At 30.7% G+C, this 15,935-nt stretch overlaps 1 protein-coding gene across 1 annotated transcript in view; it reads right to left on the bottom strand.

The window, feature by feature from the left end:
* Positions 1–15,935, bottom strand: part of Non2 (upstream activation factor subunit spp27 homolog Non2) — a 57,033-nt gene that overhangs the window by 38,499 nt on the left and 2,599 nt on the right. The window lies entirely within an intron of this gene.

Here is a 15,935-nt window from a genome sequence, read left to right as displayed (position 1 = left end):
GTTTATAAACTAATAATGTAATCAGGTTCAAGATTCTGTTAGACAAAATAGAAATGAAATAAACAATCAATTAAATTTATTTGATTTCAAATTAACTACTGCAGTTTAATTTAATTTTATTCATAATGATCTAAATGATAATATGATACATTCAAATATTACAAAAGAATTTTTAAAATTTCATAATTGTATTTTACAGAATAGTCCATATTTACCTATTACATTTAATTAATAATTGTAATAGGTAATAAAATATTTTTCTATTTAAGAAATTCACATGAAAAAACTGATATTATAAGAAAGTTTTTACAACAAAATATTAAAATTCTTTTAATGATATTTTTAAAACTGATTATAGTAAATGTGCTATGCTGCAGTACATAACCCAAAAAATTTGAAATTGTTAATCTAATGCACTTATAAAATTTGAATTAAATATTAAATCTCATAAAAACAAATTTTAAACATTAAAGTATTTAAATATGTTAGTTTTTATTTAAAAAATACATTATTACAAGAAAATAAAATATAGTTTTGATAATTTTACTAAAATATTATTATTATATAACTTTCTCAATTATATATTTGTACATTTAAAGTAAAAATATACAATGGCTTAACATATTTTATTTTGTTTATTTCATTGATCATATGTTAGATCAATGAAATAAACAAAATAAAATTATAGAATGTTTTTAAACTTTTAGAAAATAAATCAATTCATAGAATAATCAATATCATACTTTATATACAACATGCTTGTTTATATATGTTAAAAAAAATTATAAAATGTGCAGATAGAGTTTTCACTCTCCGAGTTTGTGAATTACATTACATAATTTAAAAATCATTCATATTTTTAGTATTACCCACTAACGATACATTGCATTGATTTATAAATAAGTTCTAAACTGAAGTTTATTTGCCAATAAAATGTACAACAATAAACTTTAATCTAATATATGTTGACAGTCAATATTCATGATTTCTTGCCATTTTTTTTGGCAACCTGTCAATTCCCTTGAATAAAATTCTGATAGTTTTGAATTAAAAACTCCTCAATGAACTCATGAACGTGGTCATCATTTTGGAAGTGTTGCCCTTGAAAAGCATTCTACAGTGACTGGAAAAAATGAAAATCTGTTGGTGCCAGGTCCAATGAATATGGTGGATGAGGCAAAACAGACCAACCAAGCACCAAAATTTTTCCTTGTGTAATCTTTGCTGAATGTGGCCTTGCATTGTCATGCAATAAGATGATTTTTTTTTTTCTGTTAACATTTGCAGGATGCTTTTCTTGAAGTTTTAGCAAAAGCTGCTCTAACTGTTGAATGTATACATTTACAGTAACAGTCTGATTATGTGGCAACAACTTGAAATGGATAATTCCTCGACAATCCCACCATACACATAACAAAATTTTTCTTCTGCGCACACTGGGATTGAGGTCCACTTAAGGCTAATCATCTTTGTCAACCAATTGTCTTTTTCAAACGACATTTTTGTATGTGATCCACTTTTAATTGCTCATAATAATTTTAGCCAAAAAAACAAGGTAGCAGCTATCGATCTTCTGTCAGCCCTTTATTCTGTTCACTGAAGTTATGCAGAACCCAAGCTCCCAGCTCGTTCACTTTTCCTAGTTTTTGGAGGTGACGATTGATGGTTGATTGGGATGTGTGCAATTTCTTTGCTAACTCCCTTGTTGTCAGGACTTTTAAAACGTCGTCATCAAAGTCTGAGAAGCAGCCTGGTCTTTCTTCATCTTTTAAGAACAAATCACTGAAATGGAATTTTGTAAACCACTTTCAAATTGTGCTGTCTGAAATTACTCCACTGTCATAGACGTTGCAAATCTTTTTTACTGTTTCTATAGCATTATCACTGAGTTTAAACTCCAACAACATGATATGGCATATGTGCATTTTCAAATGTTTCATTTTAAATGAATTCAAAAACAATATTTTATTACATTATTGACACATGATTGGATACAAACCCAAGATTAACCAACACTGTTCAGTGGTTTTATCCACTTTTTCCTTTTTGTTCAGCATCAATATTTAAGCAAATACACCAACAACTGCCATAAATGATCAGGCTAAATTTTGGATCCTTTACGGCAGTTGTTGGTGTATTTGCTTATGATATCGGGTTAGATTTGATGTATGTTTGTATCAATATTTAACATTGCTTTCCAGGTATTGTTGTTGTAATGGAATTAATATTTAATTTGAAAATACAGTACTTACTAATTTTTGTTCCGTGATATAGGGAAAAAAGTGAAAAAAGTGAATGATTTGATGTTGGAAAACAGAGTTTCAAAACAAATCATTCAATGTAGAAAGTGACAGTGCTATGAACTCATTTTGTGAAATCTATAAATTTTTATATTTAAGTTTATTTAACTTTGACATAAAAAAATTATTTTTTGTTATGGTTGTGAATTAATTAATAATAAAAATATGAAAAAATTTTAAAGAAACACTTTATATATATTAATATATATAAATGCCCCAAGAAATAAAAAATAAATTTTCTTCAGCTTTCACAATATTTTTGGTATTACGTGAAAAAAAATAAAAGCATGGGAAGCCCATAAAAATTAATAGAAAGTGTAACTAAAAGTATTTCTAAACATGAGCATCCCACACTTTTATTTTTGATCACATAATACCAAAAAATATTGTGGAAGCTGAAGAAAATTTATTTTTTACTTTTTTGTGTATTTATGTGAATAAAAAGCATTTCTTTAAAACTTTTTGTTATAATTTTTATTTTCTACCTTTTAGTTTTATGTATGTGACACTGAATTATCAAAACTTAGCATTTAATTGGAAAGTGGGTGAAAAATTAAGTTACAAAATTTTATGTAGACTAAAAAAGAGCAATGGTTTGCCTGGTGTCATCTGTTATCAATTTTTACAAATTTTAATTTTTTGCTAATTGCTAAAATAATTTGCACACTGTAAAAAAAGTATCATTATCAGAAATAAACATGCAAAGTTTCAACTAGAACTAAAATGGGAAGCGGGTGAAAATTTTGTTATTTTATCTGGACAGACAGATTGACAGACAAATTAATTTAATAAAAATGTTTATAAACACCATTCATACTGGCATTATAAGTAAATTAATTATAAACTTTTTATGAATACAGGTATACCTCACCTTACATCGGTAATTGGTTCCAAGAGAGGCAACTTAAGTCAGATTTACTTGTCACTAGGCTAAACCACAAATAATCACTCCCAGTTCTGTATTTTATTTATTAATGCATTTTTAATAATATATGATTAATAAGAATCTATTTTAAGCTTACAAACAAATTATTTTTTTTCTGTACTATATTAAAAATTAAAATTTATCTAAATTTATGAATACATGTACAGTACGTACATACTTATAAATGTACATGTTTACAATTTGGCGATGTTTACAGTACATCGCAGACACTTTATTTGTTAATGTTGTTTGCCCTAAGACATTATAAAATAAAATGATTTTGTAAAGTTAAATAACAAACACAGTTATTAAAAAATTATTTTGCAATAGTAGAAAATAAACTAATTTACATTAAATTTACCAATAAAGACCACTAAATAAGATGACAATGCAGAGTCACAGATGTTTTCATATTTCGTTCTCTAGGATTTATGATGTACAGTATTAACATTTAATGTAAGTGTATGTATTTTAATATGATTTTATATAATTTTATTCTTATTTATTGTATAGTAACATGACTTTATGTGCTTCTAATGCTTTTCTAGTGATATTATGACTTCAATATTTGTGGCGGACAGATGTAAAGTCAAATAAAATGATTTAAACTTGATTTTTATTTTTTCATACATATATATTTTTTGACAGTATAATTGAGAAAGACTTAACCTGAGGTTTACCTGTATATTATTGTGAAAAAACACAGAGTAATTGAAGTTAATGGCACTGCCTCTAGCAGAGAGCAAGAGATGTGAATTATTTTTTGCAAAAAACATTTTTCTGAGAACAAATTAATAAAAAATAAGATTCAAGGCAGGAATCCTAAATCATAAGTAGTTTATCTGTAAAAATCTGTACAGTAGTTTATTACATCCAAGGAACATTACAATATTTATATACAAGGGAGGATCAATAGATAATGTAACAAGTGGATTTCTGAACATACCTTTGTTAGTAGAAATGTGAAACTATAGTCAGACATACATAGGTAAGAACACTGTTTCCAAATAACTACCAAATTTGTCCAGGTACTTGTTCCATTGGTAATCAATGCATCCATTCCATAAGAATAGAATTTTGTGTCAAGACTCTCAATTTTGTGTCAAGACAGTCATGTGATGCACACACTCCACAGTTGAAAATTGTTGTCCATAGAGATGTTTTTTATGGGCCCAAAAGATGGAAATCACTGAATCCAGGTTCAGACTGGAGGGTCTTGACAAAAAATTCTTTTCTGATGGAACAGATGTATTGATTAACCTGTGAATAATGTGAGGTTGCTGAATTGTGCACTCAAGTCAAAATGAAAGAGAGGTGGCGATTTGTATGTGGGTGTGACAGACTCAACAAACAATACAAAAAAATATCCCAATTTACTCATACTAAAAAGGCTTATAGAAAGTAGTGCTCTTGGTGTTCTCTGCAAGTGATGAAGAAGTCCTTAAGTCTTTTGTTTTTCCGTGGAAGAGAAATCTGAGAGAAGAGAATCTATCCAAAAGAGAAAGATCCTTCTGTCATTTCAGCAGCCCTGGGGCAATGTTGTTGATGGTCCAGAAAGGAGGTGATATCAATCTGGATAGAGAAAGAAAGACAGAATTGAGGGTGAAATTGAAGATGCAACTAAGAAAGGTCCGACACTCAGAAAAATTGGCAGCAGAAACTCTCTCATTCTTGAAATTCAGAATTATTATTGTTATTTTCTGTCCCTAATCACCCATTCAGATTGGTCACTTTTCTTTGTTCTCACTTTCTAAATGGTCAGTCACTCATTACTAAATGTAACAAGATTTCATTTTGGAGTACAAGATGAGTCAAAATTAATATTTAGTTCAATCCCAATCAGAGATAGTTGATCTTGGGACTTACATAGTCTTGTCCTCCTTTACCATGTTTCTGAGAAAAGGTTTTTTTCCATTATTATTTTTTTTTTCCTTTTATGGAAGAATATATTAAATATTAATAAATTTAGTAAGTTTCCAGAACATTTCTGGAGTCTCATATAAATGCCTAGACAAATATAATTATGTGGAAACATAGTGTTCTTACCTATGTTTTCCTGACTGTAGTTTCTATTTCTACTAACATACATATGTTCAAAAATCCACTCATTATCTTATTTATTACCTTGTAAATGATATTAATATTACTGTAGTTCAATAAAATACTCACAATAACTATTTAGTTAAACTGGAGATTTTTCTAAATTGCAGTGTACAGTATATAAAGTTAAGCTCGCATTGCCATAAATTTTATGAGCAAATTCTAGATACTGAGTCAAGTATATATGTATACTGTCATGATACAGACAAATAATCATTGTAAGCACAAAAACAAAATAAAGTTTATTAAATAAATTAAAAAATTATAAGAAAAAACAAATTAAAAACCCAGTAATTATAATTCACAACAAACACATACACATTTGTTCTTAGCAAAGTTCTTGGAACTAAATGGCTCCATGAGCATCTGTTGCAATTGAACAGTTTTGAAAATGATATGGGTTTAGTTCATTGGCTGAGAGTCCATTTTAATATATGGACTGTTTATTTTGAAAGTGGTGTAAGTCTGTTTTTTCTTCTTTCAAAATATTTAAAGGTTTGCATTTTAGTTGATTCAAAAATATAAATAAAGTGTACTACGTTTGACAATGTTTCTATGACTTTATAAATTCAATTTCACTTGAAATAGATTGTATTTTATTCTGATTTCGTTTATAAATAATAACAAGAAATAAAATACTGTTGTTTATTCTCAACATTAAAAATATTTACTTATTGTTAAACTATTTTATAAGTTTATCATTATTATGAGCTTATCATTAAACACTGCTTTTCATTTAGGCTCATTATGCAGATCTTTTTTTCATTCCATCTATTTCCATTCCATCAAATTGTTACACAACCAACCATCACTGTAATAATCAGGCAGATTACAAGCAACAAATATTAAATTTGGAAATTATATGATAAGACATTGCTTGTAATCTGCCCGATTATTACAATTGATGATTGGTTGTATATTAACTTATATTTATTGCGTTAATGTGATGTTGTGTTGTTGCAATCAAATTGTGCTTTTGTTGGTAAAATTCGTAGTTTTACTCTTCTCTTATAAGAGAGCTGTCCATAAATGATATTCACACTGGAAAAAAGGGGAGGTTGAAAATTAGTGGGCATCCATTTATTTCATAATGGACAGTTTTAAATTCTATACAGTTTATGCATTTTATTATATTTATTTCAAAATTTCTTGTATGTTTTATTTCTACTTATGGTTTCTATCATTCATAAAGTGATGAAGGTTTTAATGGGGGGTTGAATTATGTTGGACATCTAAAGAGAAGAATGGGTTACAGAAACTTGGACAAACTGGGAAAAAGAGGGGGAGAGTAAAATTTCAAAAACATGCATAAGTAATTTATGGACAGCTCATAAGTGCTTAATTAGACTGCAGAAAATGAACTTACACTACTTTCATAATCAATGGTTATGCAATGTCATTTACTGATGCATGTTTAATTGATCAAAGCATATGGTTATTTTAAAATACTAACAGTAAGTGTAAATTGTTTATAAATAAAAAGTTTGCACTAAATTATATGTAAATTATGTGATTTCTCAATTTTTCCAAAAATGGACTTGCACTACTTTCAAAATAAACGGTCCATATATAAATTGAAACCCCCTTATCGGTTGGGATGCACTTGTAAAACTGAAAAAACTATCCCTTATAGAAAGATAAGCACCCAAAGAAGTTTTATAATAATTACCTTTAAATGTAGACAGCACTATTTTTGTTTACAAATAAATATCAAATGTACCATGCAAAATTTATTAATACAACATATTACATTAAGTGATGAATCATCATAAGAAGGTCAGTATTATATTTTAAAAATTCAGTTACGTTTATTTGTTTTACAATTATTGCTTATAACAGCAAGGACATCATGTATAAGAGCACATACAACAACACACAACACCGGGTTATAGTCAATAATGCACTCTATGAACTGATGACCGGTGTGTGATGATAAAAAATTTTTGTTTGTTTTTTTTTGTTGCACACCAGTCATCGGTTCATAGAGTACGTTACAGACCACATTCTTCAATTAGATACATATGTCATTGCAATGGCATGCACAGTGCTGTAATATGACTTTGTTGACAAAACAATGAATAATAAGGTTCACATGCATCAAGCTAGTACTCTCCGGGCTATTCACATCAGCCAAAACATGAGTGGTGCAATTATGACCAATCATGGACAAGCACACATCTCCCATACATCTAGAAAAAGGCATGCACCAAATTCTATCCACACATCTACAGGACTATATATTTGAGGTCTCTGACTTCAGTTGACAAACCAAAAAATTGCAAGGAATCACCCTAATGGAGGATGAATACCTTACTGTGTTCAAGTTTATTTCCCTGTACCTCTTCAATCAAATACAGCCTTGTTTCTGCTTTCTAACAGACTTCCTGTTAATCCATGTGATAAATTCCAGTGAACATCACCAACATGTTTTGGAACTAATGACCTTCTATTGTTTTTAAGTCACAACAATCAGACTTAAAAAAAAGAGTTTCAATGGGTTCCATTGAGACTCCTCTCAGGATCTGTGGTTATCAGAGAACTTGAATGAATGATCTTACCATGTTCATTCCAACATAGTTCTGAATATGAGGTATTTGATGACATCCTAATTCTCTGATGATCCAAACTTGACAAACAGAGGTTCATTGAGCATATCAATAACAACCCATATGGACTCATTTTAAAATGTGACCAGGAGAGTCATGCACAAATGTTCTCTCTTGACCTAACTAATAACTCTGAAAGGAGGATATCACCACCAAATCTATCATAAACTAGACACCAGCATCTTGTCATTCTGGCAATGATCCCATGATCTGTACACCTTCAAACTCTCAGCCTTCCATGTGCTCATAAAAAGGATCTTCATCCTCTGCTCTGACATCCTAAATACACTGAGGAATGTATATTGTATCATTACAACATGGATACCCATGGATACTTATATGACAATTAATCACCAGTTACACCTGTAATGACACAACAATCAAAGCTCACACACTAGACTTGTGAGCTATGACAGAAACTGCTCTTGTATTTACAGAAAAATTGTGATGGTTTCAACATGAAATTATACTATCATAGAAACTCAACCATGTACTGTACAAACTTCAAAAGAACAACAAGATATCAAGAATAAGAATCACAGCAGTATATAGACACCTAGTAACAGATATGGTGAGGAGTTAGAATACATAGGGGTTACCAACCACTCATTATGGGACAGGCTAAAATAACCTAAGTATATGGTTGATAAGAGAACCAACTACAGTTTGTTGTCCATGCCTCTGATATGGACATAGAAGTCAAAGTCAATGAGGCACATCTCACTCCAGATTAGTTATCTCCCAATAATTTAGAACATTTCTTCCAGAATGTTCTAAATTATTTAATAAATTATTATAATTGAAGCGTGCAATGCCATAAGGTTGTAAATGCCAAAAAACAAATTTTTCAGGAGAGAGAAAAAACACTTTTTCTAATGAACAAACTTTAATCAAATGCTAGAAAAATTATTTTAACAATTTATAGTTTGGAATAAAACATTGGGTTTAATTTCAAACACCTACGAATAATAGTAAGGAAACAAAAAAAGTTTAAAAACAGGGTTAGAGCCATAACGTTGTAAATGCCAAAATTGTGCAAGTGCATAAAGTTGTAAATGCCAAAAACGATTGCAGTCATAAAATTAATGTTTCTACAGCTGAAAAACAGTTTTGAATACCAAAAACTTACATTTAAATTATTAAACACAATTTACAAATTCAATATCAATTTTAACATTAAAAACTGACAATAATCTATTAATGACTTGAACTGGGCTGTAATCTTTATCAATAAGGTATTAATTTAGTGTAATAAAAGTTAAAACGTATTTAAAAACTTCAAATTTGAAAGATTAATGGAAGTCCAAATATCATTTTGAAATATCAAATAATAAAGTGACAGGTTAACTATTAATAAACTGGCATTTAGTTATCCGGTTCTGCTAGCATCTCCTTGAAATAGGTTTGTGCTATTGGATTTAAAAATGGTATCATTTTACCAATGTCAGGTTTCTTCTTTTGAGGAATCCCAAAATGGGAGCGAGCAAGAGGAAGTGGAAGATTTTTGAAATCATCAATGCTAACTCCATCTTTCAGCACATTAAGCCCAGTGCACCATCTTGCTGCTTTACCTCCATCTTTAGCAATCATAACTTTACCAAAGTTATTTGATGAGAGTCTAATTTGGGATGCTGTTGAGATTCCCAGGTCTTTTGTATTCAAAAATGCGTGGGCAATCGATTTAAAGTCATGAAATTTCTCAAATACGATGCAGGTAAAAGGGTTTTTGGTCCCTGCACTTTTAATGATGTCCACAAGATCCTTTAGTGTGTAGGCTTTGCATTTTTTCCTCCGTTTTTCAATTAGAGCAAAGTCTCGATCACAGCTGAGAAATGTGTGACCCTTTACAGGGTATTTATGTGTTATTTCTGAAAATACATTATTGGCCAATAACACCAGATACATGGCTATCACGTATTGATTTTTGTTTTGACCAACACAATTGTCTGTCCACAAAGTCAGCTTCTTTCGGTCACCAATAGCAGCCTCAGTAGTAATATAATGGTATATACAGGATGATATTTCCAAAGACCCTCTTCCTCCAAAATTCTCACTCCACAAACACATGCATCCTTTCTCTTTAATTGAATCGTGAATTCCAAGGTTGTAGCATGCCAATTGTTGAGCATAATACATTTCAGTGTGTGTTAATTGTGGTATATACATTTGCTGCTGCAAGTCAAAAGATATAACATACGAATCTGAGGTTTTAGCATTTTTTGTGTCATCAGACATGTCTTTTGTGGTTACTTCAGCTCTGTAATGATGTAATTCCAGTTCTGTTTTTGCTGATGCATCACCAGCTTTTATTCGTACATCAAGGCGGTCACAAGTTGAGCAAGTGTCCATGCGAGGTCTTTGAAAAGACAGATTGAATTTGGTCAGGAAAATTTCATTGTACCATTGTCGAGTAACTGGGGCTTTGCTCCCAGCATACTGTTGACAATATTTCTCAAGGAAGGCTCTATACATTCTGCTAACATTGAGATCAGGTGATAAGTACATTTTATCTGTACTTTTGGCTCGAGCATAATGACTTTCTTCACTTGGAAAACTCTTAATGTGCTCAATTATTTTTTCCGTCCACAACTGCTTTTCAGTACATTTTCGCTGGCCTCCTCTTTGATCAGTAGCATCCATTTTTCCTTCCAAAATCTTTTCTCTAATCAACTGAATTCTTCTTGCAGTAACCCCGAATGTATTACACAAAGTCTTAAGACAAACTCTTATTTCACTTCCACCGGGAAGAAGCAAATGATAACTGAAAGAGTGTTGCCTTCTACTTCCAGAAGGATGGTGGTACTTCCCATATCGTCTCCTTTTTATCATCTGGGGATGAACAAGTCTTTGAAGATAACTCTGTTGCTTATTGTAGTCAGCCAGTTCATAAAATTGTTGGAAGAGTTCCTGACGGTAAGCCAACGTTACGTTTTTGCAAGCGAAGGAACACTTGCATGTCACCTGTAACGTAAACAAAAAGTTTGACAAACTTGTTGGAAACAGTCATATACAAGTTGTTCACCCATGCATAGACACAATAACTATCCATATCTTGCAAATCTCAAATCTACGTCTATATTTTTGAAGTATTAAGTCTTTTACTTACCCCTGTTGGTGGATCCTTTCTCGGATTAACTTTCTGTGATATGGGAGAAATGTACTCTAAGCCACTATTTTTTTGTTTCTTTCGAATGTTCTTCTTCCATTTTTCTGCACATTTCTTTCTTCTTTTAGGTATTTCATACTTTAAGGAATTCATTTCACTCGTAAAAAACTCACTGCGTTACAAATTGGAATAACAAAATGATGTAAAAGTAAACCGTAACATTTTACGCGCCAAAAGTCACGTGGCTTGCGCTTTGGCGCTTAAAACGTTATGGCTTGCACATAACGTCATCTTCAAAATATAGCCACTTAGAGCGCCACAATCGCCACAATATTTTTTTGTAGGAAAAAACATTGCATTTAAAATTCATTTCTTCAATAAAACGAATTTTGAGAAAAATGGCATTTACAACCTTATGGCATTGCACGCTTCAATTATTAATTTAGATAAGAGATGGCATCTACCTCTAATGTCTATCTGTAGTACCAAATTACCTAGTTTCTAATTATTAATTATAGCATAATATTAGCCTGATTAATTACAGAAACTGTTCGGCATAGTATGAATAAGGCAGTGGTTGGTGACTGGCTTTGGTGATGGCACCTAATGTCTACCTCTAGTAACAAGTTATCTCCCATTTAAAACCTTAAAATTTAATTCAAATGTAAAATCTGGTCTTCCAATATTGAGAATTTGACTTTATAACAATTTAATTGATTATAGCCTGAAGAAGACCTATTTAATAAGACTAAAAATTTAGTTTTTATTAAATGTAGTTTATGCTGAAAATGAAAGGTGTTGAGTGGATTTATTTTTGCAAATAAATAAATAAATCATTGGTAATTTCAAAAAGCTAATTTTTATTACTTAAAAAAAATGTTTCTGGCCAAGATTTGATCATTCTCAGCTTACAGTCTTAAATTTAATAGTTTAGAATAATGTGGCATAAAATACACAAACTAAAACATGTTCAAAATTAATATTCCGAGCAGTTATTTATTTATGGTATTACTTATTTTATTTTATATATTCTACTCTATTTGTTTCAAATTCAAAAATTATAACTGTGCAGGATGTTGATTTTCAATGTGTTCTAATTCATATATTCTAATCTACATTATTCTATACTATTAGATATAAGATTGTAAGCTGAGGATAGTCAAATCTTGACCAAAAAACATTTCTTTTAATTAATAAAAGTTGTTTCCTGAAATTAGCAGTGATTTAATAATTTATTTACAGCAAAAACTATATACTTTACATTTTAAATGCAATAATAAATGAATTACATAACATTCTTCATATTCTTCCAGCAAGAAAATACTGTTTTTATTCAAATAAACATTTTCGGCTTCATTCAGGGCCTGTCTCAGGCTTCAACTGTTACAAATCAAATGCTTGCTGGGATTCTAAATTGAAACTTAATACAATTTTCTTCTTTTGATGTCATAACATTTGAATAATTATAAAGTTTATCAGAAAAGGTACTTGTTTAAATATAGATATTATTTTAATAATTAATAGTTACAAAATAATAGTAAATAATATTATTGTTATAAAATATAAATGAAATAAAATACAGGCAAAACTTAAAATTACTGTTATTTATACTAAGCCAAACAATTGCTGTAAGTAATATGGATAATATTATGCTATAATTAATAATTAGAAACTAAGTAAATTGGTGCTAGAAGTAGATATTAGGTGCCATCTCTTATCTAAATTAATAATTATAATAATTTATTAAATAATTTAGAACATTCTGGAAGAAAAAACTAGCCTGGTGCAGAAATTGGAGGTTGTGGGCTCAAGTCCCACTTGGGGCTAGTTCTTTTCTTCCAGAATATTCTAAATTATTTAATAAATTATTAAATTATTATAATTATTAATTTAGATAAAAGATGGCACCTACCTCTAACATCTACCTCTTACCAATTTACCTAGTTTCTAATGATTAATTATAGCATAATATCAGCCTGATTAATTACAGCAACTGTTTGGTGTAGTACGAATATAGCAATGGTTGGTGACTGGCTTTGGTAATACAATGTATCTCAGGTTTTAGTAGTAGTTGTTTGTTTAGTATGACTATATCAGGTTTCAGGAGGTTGTTATATATTTACTGTTATTTTTCATTCAAAGAAAAAGAATTTTTTTTTCTGGCTACATTACTGGTTATTATAAATACACTACTCAAAAATTGAACTACATATTCTGTTTTTATTTATTGTAACTTTGGTTTCAAACAAAATGAAATAATAAATCCTTATAAGCTAGCAATAAAAAAGTAATGATGGTAATAATGCAGCATAATTTTATTTTCTAATGTTGGCAGCAATGTGGTGTGCTGTAAATAAACCATACAGATTAAGTATTGTGTGACTCTAAACGAATATATAAGTACTGCAACAACATATATGTTTATTGCTCTAAATATGTTCTGTTATTATTATTATTATTATTATTTTGGAGTTATACATTGGATTCACACAGATTTTGAGCAACTCCAAAAGAAAACAAGAAACATCACAGTTACGAGGTTCGAAAACATTTGCGATTTACAGAGAGAGAGAGAAGAAGCACACCAGTCAAAGGCACTTCAGTTGTTCAATCTAATTTAACATCACAGTTACATAAAGCAGTAACTCTAGCAAACTCAAATAACATACCATTAAACTTACACTCACATGGGCACAACACAACATAGACACCATTAAGCAATTGTGGGTTCAAAATACATTCCATGGCAGGCATCTCTATGAGCTGGCCCAGGATTTTGTTGACAAAACTGTCAAACTGTCTTTGGGGAGACGGAAGGCTTCATGATTGCCATACAGGATTAGATCATAAACACTAAAAACTACAGAAAACACTCACAAATGACATACAGAAAATGTCACATTATGCCAGAAACTATACAACACATCACTTCTAGTTACAAGCTCTTGGCAAAGACAGATTATTTACATAGACATAATCAAGTAGCAAATATAATACACCAAGAGCTTGCAAACAAATGCAAATTATTAGACATCCACGAACCATACTACAAATACATTCCACAGACAGTATTGGAGAACAACACGAACAAAATGTACTACGACAGAGCCATAATCACAGATAAAACAATTTACCACAACAGACCAGACATCACATTCATTGACAAACACAATAAAATCACATACATTATAGACATATCCATTCCAAACACTCACAATATACAAAATACATGCACTGAAAAAATCAGCAAGTACATGGAACCTGCCCAGGAAATAAGGCATCTGTGGAGGATAGATAGTGTACTTGTCATTCTCTTTCCTACAGTCATACCACACACACTACACAAAAGCCTGGGAACATTATAGTTGAATAGAAATACATACATCACAATACAGAAGGCCACATATTGAATATACACCATATTGTTAGGAAATTCCTGAATACAGACACAAACTGACACATTTATTTAATTTTTGTTTTGTTTGCATTGCTGTACCCTGAATCTGAGCTGTCATAGTACAGAGCAACTGTTGCCAACTGAATATAATCCATTACACCCAATATAATAATATTAATAACAATAATAACTTTCTTGCTGAGATGAGAGAGTTCAGTAATTCTGATGAACCACAGAGCTATGTCAGCTGGAGGTCTGCTCCTGGTAGGGTCATTCATGCTAGTGAGATGTGTGGAGAAATGAAACCAAGAGTGACTGAACCCACATCTGTGGAGATTTAATCATGGTTTAACATGATTCAAGTGTAATACTGGCTTGGATGACACCTGGGTTAACAAGGTCTGCACTCTTGAGTTAGCCAGAGGCTCATATTTGAAAAATGTCAGTCTTCCTAGGCCACCAGTGGTGAAAGCAGCACTGGTCCAAGTATGGCTACTGCAATGCCTGCATCAGTTTTGGGAAACCTGCCTAATTTTGATGTTTCTGAGGCAATCCAGCCACAAATCACTAAGACAGGTAAATCGTTCTAACAAAGGACATTAGAAATGAACAAGTTTATCATCCATACTTACTACACCATCACAAAACTCTTAAACAGATATAGCAGTATACAGACAACTGTTATATCACTTGTTTTCACAATATCCTCATCTCACAGTCACTGTACAAAGGTTGTTGATCAACAAAGAACAATTATATAGGGTTGAAATGAAACTTTGTTTGGGTACTTACACAATCACTTGTTTGTGTCTTGTCGTGCTTATCAAATTTTAACTTGTTTAAGTGGTCATTATGTATACTTGCACATTTAATATGTAAGTCTAGTTACAGTTAACTTTTTAAATTCCATTATCTTTTAAGAAAAAAACATTAAAATGAAGGATAAGAAGATGCATTTTCAATATCTTATACTGTATTATTTCCAAAAAGAAAAAATGTGACAAAAACTTAAAAGAAGATATGTGTTGTATATGAGGATGATGCAATTACTGATTGAAGATGCCAGAAGTAGTTTGTGAAATTTAGGGCAGGAGATTTTTTTCTTGAAGATACACCATAACCATAGAAGATGAGTCCATAATGGCTTTAATCCAAAATGATTGGCATAGAACAACACAAGAGATAGTCAACACCTTAAAAATATCCCGAACATTTGTTGTCAGACATTTGGCTAGCTTTGGATACATTTCCTGTTAAGGTGTTTGAGTTCCCCATCAGTTAAGTGAACAAAACCTTATTAAATATTCGAAAATTTTTGAATGTCAATGGCCAGCCTAGTTGAAATAAGAATTGACCTGAAGAAGTGCCCAGAAGGGGTAACAAAAACATTTGTCACTTAAACGTTATTCACACCGGGTAATTGGTTCGTGAGTCGTAAGTTTTATTTTCTAATGGATATTTTTCCATATCAAAAGACAAAGACAAATTTCTAATTATAAAT

This window comes from Centruroides vittatus, unplaced genomic scaffold (assembly GCF_030686945.1).
Source record: "Centruroides vittatus isolate TY-2023 unplaced genomic scaffold, ASM3068694v2 contig_371, whole genome shotgun sequence".
Classification (NCBI taxonomy): domain Eukaryota; kingdom Metazoa; phylum Arthropoda; class Arachnida; order Scorpiones; family Buthidae; genus Centruroides; species Centruroides vittatus.
This window is presented reverse-complemented; position numbering and strand designations above follow the sequence as displayed.